The sequence below is a fragment of the Erithacus rubecula genome, assembly GCF_903797595.1.
Source record: "Erithacus rubecula genome assembly, chromosome: 9".
Taxonomy (NCBI): domain Eukaryota; kingdom Metazoa; phylum Chordata; class Aves; order Passeriformes; family Muscicapidae; genus Erithacus; species Erithacus rubecula.
In genome coordinates, this window is record NC_136660.1 from 20,162,865 (window position 1) to 20,178,319 (window position 15,455).

A 15,455-nucleotide genomic window follows, 5' to 3' on the forward strand; every position below is an offset into this window, starting at 1 on the left:
TTTTGGTGTTTTTCTTGGATTTTTGTTTTGTTTTGTTTTTTCCCTCTCCTCTCATTCCCGAGGTTTCCGCACGGGGCGGTGGCAGCGCCTCGCTCAGCTGCCGCGCTGCCCGCGCCTTGTCCCGTAGCCGTGCGGGGCGCGCCCGCACCTGGAGCTGTGAGGCTCCAGAATCGCATTGATTTGGTTCCCTGCAGGTTAAATCGCGGGAGGTTTGCAGGAGCACGCGTCTCACCTGAGCGCAGGGCTCCGTGTCCTGCGCTGGTGACAGAGCTGCCACTCGTGCCCCTGGTTTAGCAGGAGATGCTCTGCACCTGCCCTGTCCTCACTGCGCCTTTCCCTTGCTGTTTTCTACTCTCCGGTTAGCCCTCCGCTACAGACACCTTACGAAATTAAACTTAGTGCTTTGTAACCCTTTGCATATTTGAATTTGTAAATATAGGAACAACTAGTTAATGAGAATATAAAACCTGGTACAAGGTGATGCAAAGTGATGGAGAAGAAATTCTTCGGGTGCAATTTATGTCGAGGGAGTTTAATTTCTTGTTCCTCATTTTTTCTTTGCTCAGACATGATTTTTTTCCTTTTAATTAAGAAAATAGAAACCAACTTTTTGACATAACCAGTTTAATGACTGTAGTGGGAACCATAGAAGCTTGTTCCTTTGTGTCTAATGGGTAATCCTACAGACTGCAGTGGTCCCTTTCATCTGAAGAGGTGTGCTCATGGGTGGAAGCTTTTGTTTTTAAGGACACATTTTTGGACCGTTTCCGTTTATGACAGATATTGTTATAAAATGCTACATAGTTTTCTGAAGGAAAAAAAACCCGTTTTTTTCTCTGCATAACTGCAAAAATATTTTAACTATTTAGATTAGCTATCTGAGATCTATGAGCTGTTGAGAAACAAGTATTTTCCTTGTCCGATGGCTTTGCGTCTCATTTCTGTACATTATTTAATAGGCAAATGCATGCTCAAGCTAGTTTTTATATTTGCAAATGCATTGTTTTTAAATTGTTTATCTCTGAAGAATGTTAATACCAAACTGTATGTTTCAAGTCTCAAAACCAGATTCCGAATGGAGACACTGTCTTTTATAACATCTTTATTGCCTTCAAAAATGTGTTGCCTGCATGAAGAGAAGGCTAATAAACACCCACATGCTAAAACCTGTTACAATGGGCTCAAACAGGGAAGTGGTGTTCCTTCTCTTCTTGCTGTTAGCAGTGCTGCCTCCCCCTAGAGCTTTTAAACACTCTCTGGGTTAGTCTGGTGCTGAAATGTTAAGCAGGGAAAAAATACTGATGCTTGCTGGCTTATTTCTAAGGTATGTTTAATTGACTTGGATTGGAAACACCATCCTCATAAAGGTATCCACTCTGAGAACTATTTAATTTATATATAATCGAGGAAAATGGTGTTATTGTTACTTGCCCCTTAGAAGTGGAGTGCCGCTGTGGAACTCCCTATTTCAGATTCTTTTTCCCATTATGATCTAAGCTAATTGAATTGTTGGTCTTGTGAGGAGTTACATCTGTCTGCCCTTCAGGCAGTGAAAACATCGGTTTGGAAAGAGCTTCATCATCCTGCCCAAGGCCAGGATTGCTCCTGGCATGCATTTTTCTAATCTTGGAGACATTCAGAAATCATCCTATTGAAAAAGCCAGAGCACTTAAGTACAGCCTGTTGTCTGCAGGAAGCTTACATCCTATCAGCTGTTAACAATCAGCCATTGGAATAATATCCTCAGGGACCTGGTGGATTCCCCGGCGTTGGACACGTTTTAAGATTCATTGGGATAGGGTGTTGGGGCATCTTGCTTTTGCCAAGAAGGTTTGGACAAGATGATGCTGGAGCTCCCCTTCTTACTTGGTATTCTATGACCTCAGTTTATGCCTTAGCCCCAGCTGGAAGACTTGAGAACAACCTTGGAGTGCTGAACTGAGGCTGGTTGTTTTCAGAGTTTGCAAGATCACAATTTTGAGATTTGAATGGGAATGGGAGTAGCACAACTGTAATGAGAATAGGTTAATGCAGCTTCTCTGCATGCCTTATAATCAATCCTAAGTGTACTAACCAGTGGAGTTTTTTTTTAACCAGTCCAGATTTCATCTATTTTTAATGGTCAAGGTTGAGTACAGTTCTTTTAGTCCACTTTATGTAAACCAGGGTAGAACAAAAACCAGCTCAGTGAGTCCTTAGAATAAACAGAGCATATTAAACATGACTTTCAGTGGCAGTAGTTGCATTTTCTTATCAAGAAACTGAAATCATAAAGTATGTGTAGTATACAGAACCTGAGAAAACGGCAGAATTAAATGTTATGGAGCCATTTTGAAATTGGTGTCCTCTTTCTGTAAATGACCCTGGATCACCTAAGCAAATATGTGTGTCTCAAGGGGGGAATGAAATTGGCTGTGAGAGCTGCTGTCTGTGCTTTGAAAAGGTGCCAAGTAGCAAGAAAAACCGTTATTCTTGGAACTCGCCAAGGAAAATTATTACCCTGAACTACATCCAAAATAGGCTAAAATGTAACCTGTGAAATCTTAACTAAAAATCCCTGTAACATTTTTGTGGAATCTTCTGAAGAGGATGCTGCAGAAGCCTTACAATTTATGGACCTGTAATTCACAGGTTATAGTCCTAACAGGGTTTCAGACATGGTGGGTGAGCTGGCTTCTCTTTGTAGTTACTGGGAGGTTAGATCTGTATCTCAGGAGTTGATGCATGTATTTATGTGTTTAAGCTGCTTTTTCCTCCTCTAGTTTTCTTCTGATGGTTCTTCTTGGCCTGTGAAAAAAGAAATGTGACTTTTAAAATACAAATTAAGAACTTGGAAGTAATTGCCAAGTACAGCAAATGCTGTGATCCTGCAAACCACAGTAGAACCCATTTACCCCTCCCAGTATAAAGGGATCTGTTTCTGGTGTACTGTTCTTAGTTTTAATGGTACATCAGCCACAGACAACGAGTTTCTAAAGACTGATGCTGTTCTACTTTTGTGCCCCTTGTCATAAGATACATCTCTGAAGTTTGGACTTATCTTGACTGGCAGAAAGATGAATCAACACACAATCATCAACCAGGATGGAAACTAAATTCTGGGGTGACATAACACTGAAGGAAACGTTTAAATAATGGTTCAATTGCTATGTTAATTGTCGGTTTTGTTTATTGGTTCTTGCTTTTGTTTTGTTGTTCCTTGGTCATTCTCATCTGAATAAAGACATAATTCCTTAAAAGGCATTTTTGAAGGATTTAGTTTTTGGAATAAAAATGTGAGGGAATCCTAATTTTGTAGAATTGAAAATTACTTAAAGACAAAAAGTCCAAACCTAGTTCCTGAGTTTCTTGGGGCTGAGAAAGCTAGCTCTGCTTTTGTTCTGTCCTTCTTGATCTTATTTTCAAACAAAGGCTGCATCTGATGACATTCATAGCAGTAATATTTCAAGGGCATTTAATTAAAGGGAATGAATCACCCTGAAGACAAGACTGTAATTGCTCACAGAGCTCTTTTGCAGCATGGTGGTAGATGAAATGTGCCATGTTGGTAAAAAGTCTTAACACTTCAGAAGGATTAATGAAGGAAGTCTCCTACAGAAAATACTCTGGGGTTGTATTCGTAAATCCTGCATTGAATGCTAAAGGTACTCTGTGGGTAGGATTTTCAAAGTTGTCTGGGGATTTGAATTCCCAGAATAGCTACTGAAATGTGATTAATAGATTTGATCTGAGCTGGTAAATATCCTTTGGAACTGTTGACTTTAGTTGTTAATATGGCTTTTAAGACAGAAAACATCTGAGAATGCTCAGGCCTGAGCGATATATACTTTTCATGAAGCATTTTAATGAACAATTTGGCTTTCAGCATTTTCCCATCTTCTGGAAAGCTATTATAAAAATGTGCACCATTAATGTTTTATTTGGCATTAGGATAAATGTATATGTGTTTGATAATGTGTTGGATGAAGGAAACATTCATGTAAGTGGAAGGGTGTTGGTGGATGTAAGTTGTACTGGAGGGTTGTTCTTTTCTGTAAGTTGCACTCATGGTTGTCAGTAACTAAAAAGATGGGAGGAATTTTGCATCCAAAGCAAATGTACTTCCTGCTTGGAGGGTTTCAGGTCATTTGACTGGAATTTAGTAAAGGTTGTTTTCCTGCAGTTTTCTCAGGGGTGGAGGGAGAGCTGTTAGGAATATGCAGTTGTTCCTGTCAAATTTAATTAGGGCATGCTTGCCTATTCCTTTTCATTTCAAACTTAAGGTCTATCACAGAATTTACTTATTTTTAAATATAATATCTATATGCCAAATTAGGAGCAGCCAGAGCACCACAAATTAATGTTTTTTTTCAGCTAAAGGTGGCCCAGGAGGAGAACTGCCTCCAGACGTGGGACAGGGGCACTTGTCATTGTGGTGCTTCTTGTTCAAGTACTTAACTAGTGGGGTTCCATTTTGGTAGCAGCACCCGTAGAAAACTTCACACTTCCAGTTTCTTCCTAGTGAACAGCCAATTGCTGCAAGTAAAAGTAACTAAAATTATTGTCTCTGTTCAGAAACTAGTTGATAAACTAGTTTGATCTGTGGGGATTTATGTGCACAGAGGTAGAGCACAGATGTGAAGAGAGTGGCATTTATTTTAAGGTAAGGGAGGCTACTCCAAAGTCATTTGGAGCTGTATCTTCTCTGGGCTGAACAAGTCCAGACCACTCAGCTTCTCTTCAAAGGGCAAATGCTGCAGTCTCTAACCATCTTGGTGACCCTCTGATGGATTTGCTCCAGTTAGTCAATGTTGTGCTTGTACTGGGGGGAGGATTGTGTCCCAAAACTGGTTGCAGTATTCTAGATATGGTTCAACAAATAATAATTAAATGGTAAAAAAAGCTTCTTTTGCTATGGCTCTGTTAACACAGGCCAAATGCTGTCAGCCTCCTTCAGTGCCAGAGCATATTGCTGACTATTGTTCATCTTGCTGCTGTAGGAGCCTTCAGCTTCCCTGAAGTTCTGGCTGGCCTGTGTTGTGCTCCCTCCAGGATTCTTGCCAGGGTCACAGCATGGCTTACTTTGTGTTCACAAAGCAAACAAACAAAAAATCCTGGCCAAATATGAAGAATGGTAAATTTCAGCAGATTTGGGGCTGGGGTAAATCCTGCCAAATGTCACAGGGTTTATGTGTGTTCAAAGTGTTGTGCTCCTTGATCCATTATTTGGGAGTACTGCAGCTCAATCAGTTGTGTTGTGAGGGATGAGCCTGAGGTTTGGGGTTGCAGTAAATAGGAAGAGTGATTCCCAACATGATTATAGATGACAATGAGATTTGCCATCTCGTTCTGCACCAGTGTCCAATGCATGTGGCCACTTCTGCTTCTGACAGCCAGAGCCCAGGGGCTCCTAATGTAATCTTAGCATCTCACTGTGCTGAAAGAATTTGAGATTTTTATATGTCTGGGACACATTTTACTGTAAGGCACATGTTCATGTGTTGAAGGAGCTGATTAACAAGATCATATCTAGATAGGGTGGATCTACCTTTCTTGAGGTTTATGGACAAGCAGACCTTCACTTCTGCTTCCTAGTATCTTCATGCTATTTAGTGTATAATCACCAAGTCACAACACCTCTAGTCAAGACACGTTTTAATAGACATGAGTCAGTACTCTTTATTTTCACTCATTTCATTGTGACTCATCACACCCACTGCATTATTAAAAAGGCAGAAACCTAATTCCATTTGGATATTGCTAAAAGCACTGTGATAACTGGTTTGACAAGTATGTTAAATGATCAATCCATTTGAAAGGATCTCTGGATAGAAGGGTAAAATTAACCTAAAATGTCTGGTTTCACAGCTCGTTTCCAGTGGTACTCCCATCTGAAATTGTGACCCCCATTTTGAATTAGAGTCTATTTGGCTCATGTGTTTGATGAACACATGCAGAGAAGCAATGCCTTTAACAAGTAGTTAGCGACCCGAGGGAGGAAGGGCTCAGAATAAAGTGTTTTTTTCTGTTGAGATTAGTCAGCACGGACTGGTTCTCTGACAATAGCAGACAGTTTTAAGATTGCCCTTCTCCTCTTAGAGCAGAACCTATCTCCACAGCTGCTGTGTAAGGAACACAGGGAGGAACTGGTGAGGCATTGTACATTTTGCACTTTAATCAACCTCAGACTTGGGGGAAAAGTGCTGTCAAGAGTCAGTGTGCATCTGTGGGTTCTATTAGTTGCTTTGAACATTGCTGTGATCATGAGAACAATATCAAAGGTGCTCATATATTTGTTTTCCTGTCCCATTCAGAATTACTTGAAAGACAATGTGTGGGAACCATCTCTTTTGTGCTGCTTGCAAAGTGGAGTCATGTTTACTTAGTGTTTTGAATGCAAAACACTGCATATGAAAACATGATATAAATCTCAGACTGGAATTAGAGATATCAGTATGGTAAATAAACAATATCTGTGAAACATTCATACACTACCATATCTTATATTTGTACAAGATTCTCTTTGGCAAGAAAACAAACTAGCACTTCATGTTTCTCTTCTCACTAGTGGCTGCAGTCTTATGAAATGCCAGCTTGTGTTTTTTCTTTAAGTGGTGGTCCAACAATTTCAGAACAGATGGTAAAAGTCAATCTTCGTGTTTGAATCATGATTTTGCCTAGTATGTGACTGTGATTAGAGTAGGTATTGCTTGTAAGAAATAATCTGATTGATACTGCTGGGTGTTTGTTTTGTGGATGTTTGTTTCTGTAATTTGTAAATTGCTCTTTGCTTGAAAATGTCTGTAGAATTCTTTGGAGTTTGCCACTTGAAACTACATCTGCAGTTTGTAAATTCCCATGTTACTTAGCTGTAAAAGCCAAGTGATGTTATTGTTGGGCCACTGTTGTTTTTTGTAAATAATCATCAGAATTTAATTGAGTTTTGGTCTTCCTTTAAAGGTTTCATGAACATAAACAGTGCCTTTTAAAGATACCCTGAGCATGCATTAGTATGTTTACTGCTCAAAACTGGATTTTTGTGTCTCCATGATGTTGTAAGAGAGGAAGAGCTCAGGGCTGCAGAAGGTGAAGGGAAATGCACCTCAGTGATGTTGGTGTGAATATGTGACTGCAGATGATTGGGATGGGGACATGTGGTGGAATGGAGCTGGAGAAGAGCAAAAACAGATGATTAATAGGATTGACCATGAACTGGTAAATCCTTAGAGAATGATATTCAAAGCAATGCTCAGACATTGATATTGTGCTTGCTTGGGGTCATCATGGTGGTTCAAACAACTTCAGGTATTCATTGCCAGATCAACATGTCTGTTAGATCACAGGAGCTAAATGTGGAGGAAAAGAAGCATGTCAGATTAGACTGACTTTTCCAACCTTTAGGTTTTACTGCCTAATGATGTTTATTTTAGGTTTCAGATAAGTACTTCCATGGTGATAAACTAGAAGTGAAATTAAGAAACCCACCCACATTACTTATGAAAATCAAAGGTATAATGCTGCAGACATGAAGTCACAGATGCTAGAACCAATTTGGGTAAGGGTTTAACAAAATATTAAGTTCAACTTTTGAATTTGTACAAGCAGTTTAAAAATGTTCTGCTGTAGAAACTCAAAACTTTGATCGGGCATTAAGTTTCTCTGATAGTTCAGCTTTGTTTAAAACACTGGGTTGTTCTTGTTCTGTTTATGTCAACAGTTGTCTCTTAGTGTGACACTTACATTAAAGAAGAGGAATCACCTGTCCTCTGACAGACCCTGAAAGCTCATGTAAAAATATAAAGCCAGTATAAGCTCTGTAATTTATATTCTTACTACTTCTATCACATCTAAATGTGGTCTGTGTGGATCCTTCTATTATTCAAATTTCTGCTGCTGACTGATCCAGCAGCTGTAGATTTGTGGTAGTGCCTGTGGAAGCCTGGCCTTAGCTATGGATAAGAACATTTGCATCCAGGGTATTTGAGTTTCACTTCCTTGTTCTGTAAAAACTGTTAGCTGTGCCCCAAGTAACTGAGTGACATTATGCCATACAATTACTGGATGCAAATAATCCCTTAAATCACACTTGCCTAAATGCTAAATTGAGATCTAATAACATGAGGTGGCAGAATACATGAGATAGAGGAACTATTAATGTAGTTACTAGAAGCAAAAAGACAATGAAGGCTTATATATATATATATATATTTTTTTACTATTAACAGAGAAGATTGAAAACTGAAATTACTTTTAAAAGTTAACATTTCATCCTTATTGATCAGCTTTGTGAGTCTTTTATACAGATTAACTGAATTCAAAGAAAAAACACAAGAGAAGTGATAAAAGAATCTACTGGGTTTGCTTCTGAGTTCAGATTAGGTCATACTGAATATTACTTCATGGCCTTTGTCTAGTGGTTTTTGATTATTTTCCAAAGCCAAAATATACATTTTTGACTGATGAATGGTCTGCAATTTAACAAGGACAAGCAATTAAATGCTCTTGAGGTTGCAGAACACAAAGTGAATTGACAGAGCTCTTCAGCATAGCTACAGCATTCTCCTCACAACAGAAGAAACATTATTTCACTGTCCTCATTCCCTTTGATTGGGATTGTGTGTTTCTCATGAAACTACTGAGGTCATGATGTAGAATTTAATAATGGTAATGCACATTTCACTTCTTAAGACATATTTTAGGCAGAGAAAATGAGGGAGCAAGCCAGCAACATATGATCAAATAAATCTCCACAGCAGGAAAAGTCGATATGCAGTGCACGCATCTGTTTTCAACCACTTTCAAATTTGGATTATTTGCAACACCAGTCTATATAAATGTATCAAGATTAATTTTATAGTGTCATTGAATCATAACTTTTATTTAGCTGTATCAGGAGGAGCAGCAAAATGAGCTGAGCAGCGTTTTAGAGGAACATAGCATTTGTCTTGTCTTCCTGTTTTTAGCTACTTTCTGATACAGAGGAATAAATGGTACAATTGCAGCCTGGGTTTTCCTATGAACAGCTGAACTACTTAACTAAGAGCCTGGTATGGTAGTTTAACATAGGCTATTTTTCACATCATTTAGAAAGAGTTCTCAGGAGTAAGATTCCAGGGTAATTACTTATGTCTGGCAGGAGCCTTCCTTAGAAGCATTGCCTAATTTTGACCTGCTTCCAACCAGCTGGGAAACAGCCAGGTTGCTCAGTGGAATTGATAAAACATTCAAAGGCTGTATTGGCATAATTTGCACATGTCATAAGCATATCATCACCAAGGTTTAATTGAGGGCTACTCATAATCCAGTTTTTGGAACTGATTCTAATTACTGCAACAGTTTGGTTCTGTTCCCACTGAAGTCAATTGAAGTTTTGATATTGAGAAAATTTTTTTCTTAAGTTGTCAGACCTGTAGAGTTTTTACTAAATAATTTATTACTTTCAGTGCTACATGCAGCAGAAATAATTCTGGTACCATTCCTGCTCCCAGTTGTAGGAATAGCTGTAATCTGAGTGTGGCACTCTCTCTCACAGTGCCTATTTACCTGGGATATTAATGATATAATTGAGGAAAATAAATATTTTAGAAACAGAATATTGAATAATTTTGTATGCATGCCATTTAAAAGGTTTAGAGACTACATCAATTACCAGATCACTAAGGGTGTCTCAACTGACACAGAAAGAGCAGTTACATAGAAACCCTGAGGATGTTATTTGTGTTAGTGTGGCTTGTGGCTTTAGTGCATCTTCCATCCTCAGTATATTCCCAGACTCTGTCACTGTAACTGCCTGCAGGCTTTTTGCAATATGAATCAAATGGATTCCAGAGAATATCAGGGATATTTTGAGGATCAGTATTTAGGAAGAGCACAGACAAGGACATTTGTGAGAACTGTTGTGACTCCTATTTGTGAAACCCTGGCTGAGAATGATGAAGGCTCTGGGCTGAAATTTGCTGAACTTGCCATGGCCCTTTTCCTGATAATTCAATGTTTCTGTTTATGGAGCTGTCAGATCTAGCACTGCCACTTACTTTCTAATTCTCCAATAGTATCTAATGATGCTGTTCTTTCAGGAGTATTCACATTATGTCCTGTTTCATACAGAAGGAAACAATTTATTAAAAGCAACAAACAAAACTCAAGTCTTCTTCCTAACTCTCTTTATCCATTGCTGTAGCTTTGTTCCTACTAGCAGAACGTTTTGAGGTGTATATCTAGAATTAACCCCATTCACATATTTAAAAAGAAGGCATTGAATGTTGTTAGCAAAAGTAGCTGGGTAAATTAATATGTACATGTATTAGTTTCCAATAAATGAAGGTGTTGCATGCAGAAACCAAAGTCACTCAGTAATGAATGACTTTTGTAATGAGAATAAGGAGAGAGCAGCATGCAACTTTTACTTCACAGTAATTTGATGTAGATCCACAATTTTTTGTATATTTTTTTTAGGGATTTAAATTCCAAGACTCAGTTTAGAGTTACTTAATAGGAAGCTATGACAGATTACAGGTCATTTACAGGCTCTTGATAATGCAGGGTGATTTAAAACTGCTTGCCCAGGTGTAAAAGAAAAGCCAGGTGTCTTCTATGTTCTGTGGACAAAAACTTAGCCAGGTGGATGCTGCAAGGAAGCCTGTCAGGTTTGTGTGCAAAGTATTTTGAAGTACCTCACTTAAAACAGGATTGCAATATACATGGTGCTATTGTAAAAGAAACAGAAATGATTGTGTTCACAAGTTGAAAGTAATTCCAACTCTGAGAATGCATGGGAGTGTCTTAGTTATAGCATCATCTTCATATATAAGTGAATTGGTAGATTCTTGAATTTCCTGTTATTCTAGGTACAGAACTGTACATTTGTGGCTATCTTGCATGTGCCATTGGGTTTAGTCACTTCAGCTAAAGGGTGCTGGAGAATTTTCAGCTTTTTTTATTAATCTGTCTAGTAGGTACCTGTGCACAAATGTTTGATTTTGCTAGATAATGAATCGTGCATTGGTTTGAAAAGGCTGGTATGGATGTCTGGCTCCAGAACATATATCCTGCTTAAGATTTGTTGGGATCTAGTGAAGGGCTGTGGTGAGAAACTGGTGCTGATAGCAGACTCAGGTTTGGAGCAGTGCAGCCTGTGACTAAGTAGCTGCACTCCCAGATAGATTGCCACAGCCTAGGTAGGCACAGTGCAAGGCACTGGTCTCAGGCTGGCAGCAGCTGTGGCGTCCAGGTTTGTACATGCTCATTTTTTTCTGTAATCTTCACCAAGGATCCAGCTCAGTTCCCCTGAAACGCAATGACAAAATCCTTTGCAACTCCCTTGGGTGCCTTGCTGATTTGAAATGCACAGTTCATTAGTAACAGTAAGTGACAAGCTGGTGGTTTAGAGCTCCACTGACTGTGTGTGACTACAGAGCAGAGGCAAATGTATTTGTGTGTGTGTGTGTGTGTGTGAAATTTGGCATCCAGACTGTGAAACACAGTCAACTGGCAGCAGAGCAATCAGACAAAGAGCTTTTGTTGCTCTCTCTTATCTTGAGGAGCTTTTTATCATCAATATGTAATCACTGTGAGAAAGAAGCAAAAGATCTACTATTTCTTATATATTAATATGAATATGTGCACACGTGTGTATATATATATATATTATTAGAAATACTTGGATATTTTTCCTGACCATAATTAAACAGGTCAGATGATATAAAAAAGTCAACAAATACTATGAATGCAGTTTTGTTTATTCACATAACAGTCCTCCTTTAAGTGATTTTATTTTTCCTTTGTTTGGACATGAATGCTTCAGGGGACAGGGATGAATGTGCAGAAAAAGAAATAGCCCATCAAGCATAATCACTCTTACTTACTACATTGAAATCTTCAGTCTTGGGGTTTTAGGAGCTGGGGTGAGCAGGGCCAGGGCAGCAGCAGAGCCCCTGCTCAGCTCCTGGGTGAGGTTATGGCAGTGCCACTCGATTCCTGCAACAACCTGGTGGTTTGTAGCAGCTCAGTGAGATCTGCTCGGATACGTGCCAACTTCTCAGAACTCACCCTCCCATCTCTGCCAGCCCGGCACGGATATCTGTGAATAAGCAGATTTGGAGACAAGGCTGCTGTTTCACCTCTAGAGGGACGCCCAGGACCGGAGATGAGGCTCTGCCACACGCGGGCGGCAGCGCAGCTACTCCTTTCCTTCTCCTCCTTCTCCTCCTTCTCCTCCTTCTCCTCCTTCTCCTCCTTCCCCTCCTTCCCCTCCTTCCCCTCCTTCCCCTCCTTCCCCTCCTTCCCCTCCTTCCCCTCCTTCCCCTCCTTCCCCTCCTTCCCCTCCTTCCCCTCCTTCCCCTCCTTCCCCTCCTTCCCCTCCTTCCCCTCCTTCTCCTCCTTCTCCTCAGGACACAGCACCCCAGGCTTCTCCAGAACAGTAACAACAAAATCCTGAAAGGAGAAGAATCAGGGGAAGCAAAATGCTTGCAGGAATGGCACTGGCCAATGTGTAGTGTTTAGGGTGGTGAGAAATCCCTTCCAATAGGCTTTGAATGTCTCCTGCTCTGTCCCCTCTTCTTCCTCCCTGTGAGACAGAGGCCAGCATAGGCAGACAATTGCATCCATGCTTCATGTAGGCAGTATTACTGCTTTCTATCATCTGTATTTGCAGTTCAAACAACTTTAAACCAGTGTTTTTCTCCAGTCTGACCTCTGCCACCACTGTCAGGGCAGGAGGAGCCCTCAGATGATTGTGTGTGATGGTTATGTGATGTGTGGATGTGTCTGCAGTATTTTTGTGTCTGCATTAAGCATTTACACTGTGAAATTTCTGGTAGGATCAGTTAGGATAGAAAATAGCACTTCCACAAAAAATGAGAGATCACTCATTGGCCTCTGATTCAGAATAGAACAAGATGAACATGATTTCCTTGTTACTGTCTCTCCAAACTAGTCTGAACTTGCTCTTCAGCATGACTCTTTCAAGCAAAATTCTGAACGGTTTCCTCATACTCTTTGCCAAATGTATCTCCATGATCTTTGATTTACCTACTTTTGATAACTACCTACATGCAGCTGAAATGCTTTGACTACATTTTCAGCTTTTTGATCTTAAACCTCCATAAATAGGGAGCTTTAGGCACATAAATGTTGTTATGTAGATACATAGAAAACACTGTAGCCAGTTAAAAGAATTAGCAGAATGAAATTTCCGATAGGCAGAGTCATTCCTCTTCAGCTCAAAGCTCTGGGCTGTGGCTGGACGACCACACAAAGCACATTTTTAAAATTATGTTGCTCCATCCTGACTATTGACATAGTTGTGCTCTACCTAAGATGAATTGGTGTTGAATTTACTGATATTTGGGGAGTTGAAAACTCGGTTTGCTCTTCATATGGAAAGCCTGGCCTAAGCATCTCACTGAAATACGTATCTGTGTTAAGGGAACTTTCCATCCGACCGCAGGAGCGGCTCTGGCAGTCGCAGTCTGAGCTGGGGCCGAGGCCGCTTCCCAGCGGGAGCGCCGGGAGCTTTCCTGAGCTCCGCCTGACTCCCTGCGCTCGCCACACTCAGACCAGGCTTCCCATAGCAGAGCCTCAGGCGTCCGAATCCTTAAAATAATTTAATCTTGGCTCGACAACAGAATAACAGCTCGAAATTGAGCTTTCGAGGAGGCTGCACAAAGGAAATCCTGGAGTTTGTATTCCCTTAAAATCTATGCACGTGGAAGTCTGGGGCTGACGGCTCCTGCTGTGTCGGAGTGTCCGGTCCCCTGGCGGGGACCACAGGTCCCCAGACCCTTTGTGATGCAAAGAGAAGGATCCTGTCATCACCCTCTGGTCACCTGCATCACCCAGCTACCTGCTCCGAGCCCATTCCTCAGCATCTGCGAGCCCGCACATAGTGCGATGCCTGTCGCCTCTCTGCATCAGACTGCAAAAGACTGAGGGACGAAATATCAGAGAAAACTTCTAGGGTTCTACACACCTTCAGTGACAAACTCCTGAAAAAACTGAAGAAAAGTGACTTGGTTATTAAGATGTTAGACTGGTGATTTGATTATTTGGATTTACAAGTTAGCTTTGCAAGATACCACTTATCTGACCATGGGCGGGTCGTTCAATCTCTCTGAAGCTCCATTTGTCATCACTGCAATCAGAATAATACTACTTATTTTCTGCTGTCTACTTAGGCAAGCTTTCAGAGTACCGATTGTCTAATGCTTTGTGGAGCTCTGAGCACTGCTAAACCCTGAGTTGGTGGAACATGCTGGGCATTGCTGCACTCACTGTTCATCCCTGCTTTGCTGTGGATGCTTCTGCTCTGCTTCCAAAGGACTGGAGGGAAGCAGACTTTCCAGTGGGTTTGTATTCACACTTAGACATTACTGGATGTCTGAGTTTGTGAAGCAACAGCCTAATGTAGCAAGTGAGCAGCTGACTGCAAGGACCAAGTTACCACTTGGTGGTTGCAAAATAAATGATCAGAAAGAAACCAACTGCAAAATTCAGGAGACTTCCCAGCCATAGATTTTGTTGTGCGAGTAACAAAGACCAACAGGTGCTCCAACATCTGTGGGTGTAGGCAGTGAAGTTCGTATTGTTTCACTGGTTTGAGTCATTCCCTGGGAAAAGCCTGTTTTGGGAGGTCTTTTAGGTGAATGAGCTGTGTTTTCCTGGGGCTTGATGAGACACTTCTCACCTCTTCTCCAGTGGAAAGAGGTAAAGAGGAAGTGAAGGGACCATTAAACAAAGTAAAGGGATGGCTGTAGCTGCAGGAGAGAGTTGGCTGACCAAAGCTCTTTTTTGATTTTTCCCTTTTTCTGGTGAAATTGTTCCACATAATATAGGCCATCCTCGTGGTCTGTCGTGCTGCTTCCAACTGGTGATGCAACTTGTCTTTTCTGCATGGCTGGGGGATTGCTTCTGCTTTCCAGCAATGAATGTCATGGAATGAGTTTAATTTTCCATGGAAACTTGGAAATTGGTTAATTGTTTCCATGAAATAATCAACGTTTACTTATTTTTTCAGATCATGGTGCTCAAGGGACTTCTTTCTTCAATCTACAGTTTTCCTGCTGCTAAATTATAAGAACAGCCCAATGTTTTCTTTCTTGAAAACAGCTTCACCCTTTTCCCATGCTACCTTTTCATCTTCCTACAGCTACCATTATAGTCAGGGTGTTGCAGGTTGTCACTCTCAGGAGAACACAGTGGTGATGAAGGTGGCTGGGTTTTGTTGTTGGATTTTTTTTGTTGTTGTTTTTTTTGGGATTGTTTGGTTTGTTTTTTTTCTTTAATTTTTCTGCCATCCTGTTCTTGCATCCTGTAGATAGAAAGTAACCAAAGAGCAGGAAGCAGTTTCATAGCAACCATGGTATTCTGCCGTCTCTTTTCTGAAGATTATGCAAAAGGAAAGTAGCAGAAAAATTCCAGGGACAACCCTGTGTAATGGCTTTGCTGTTCTCTTGGAGTGTTCCTTGGGCATTTCTCTG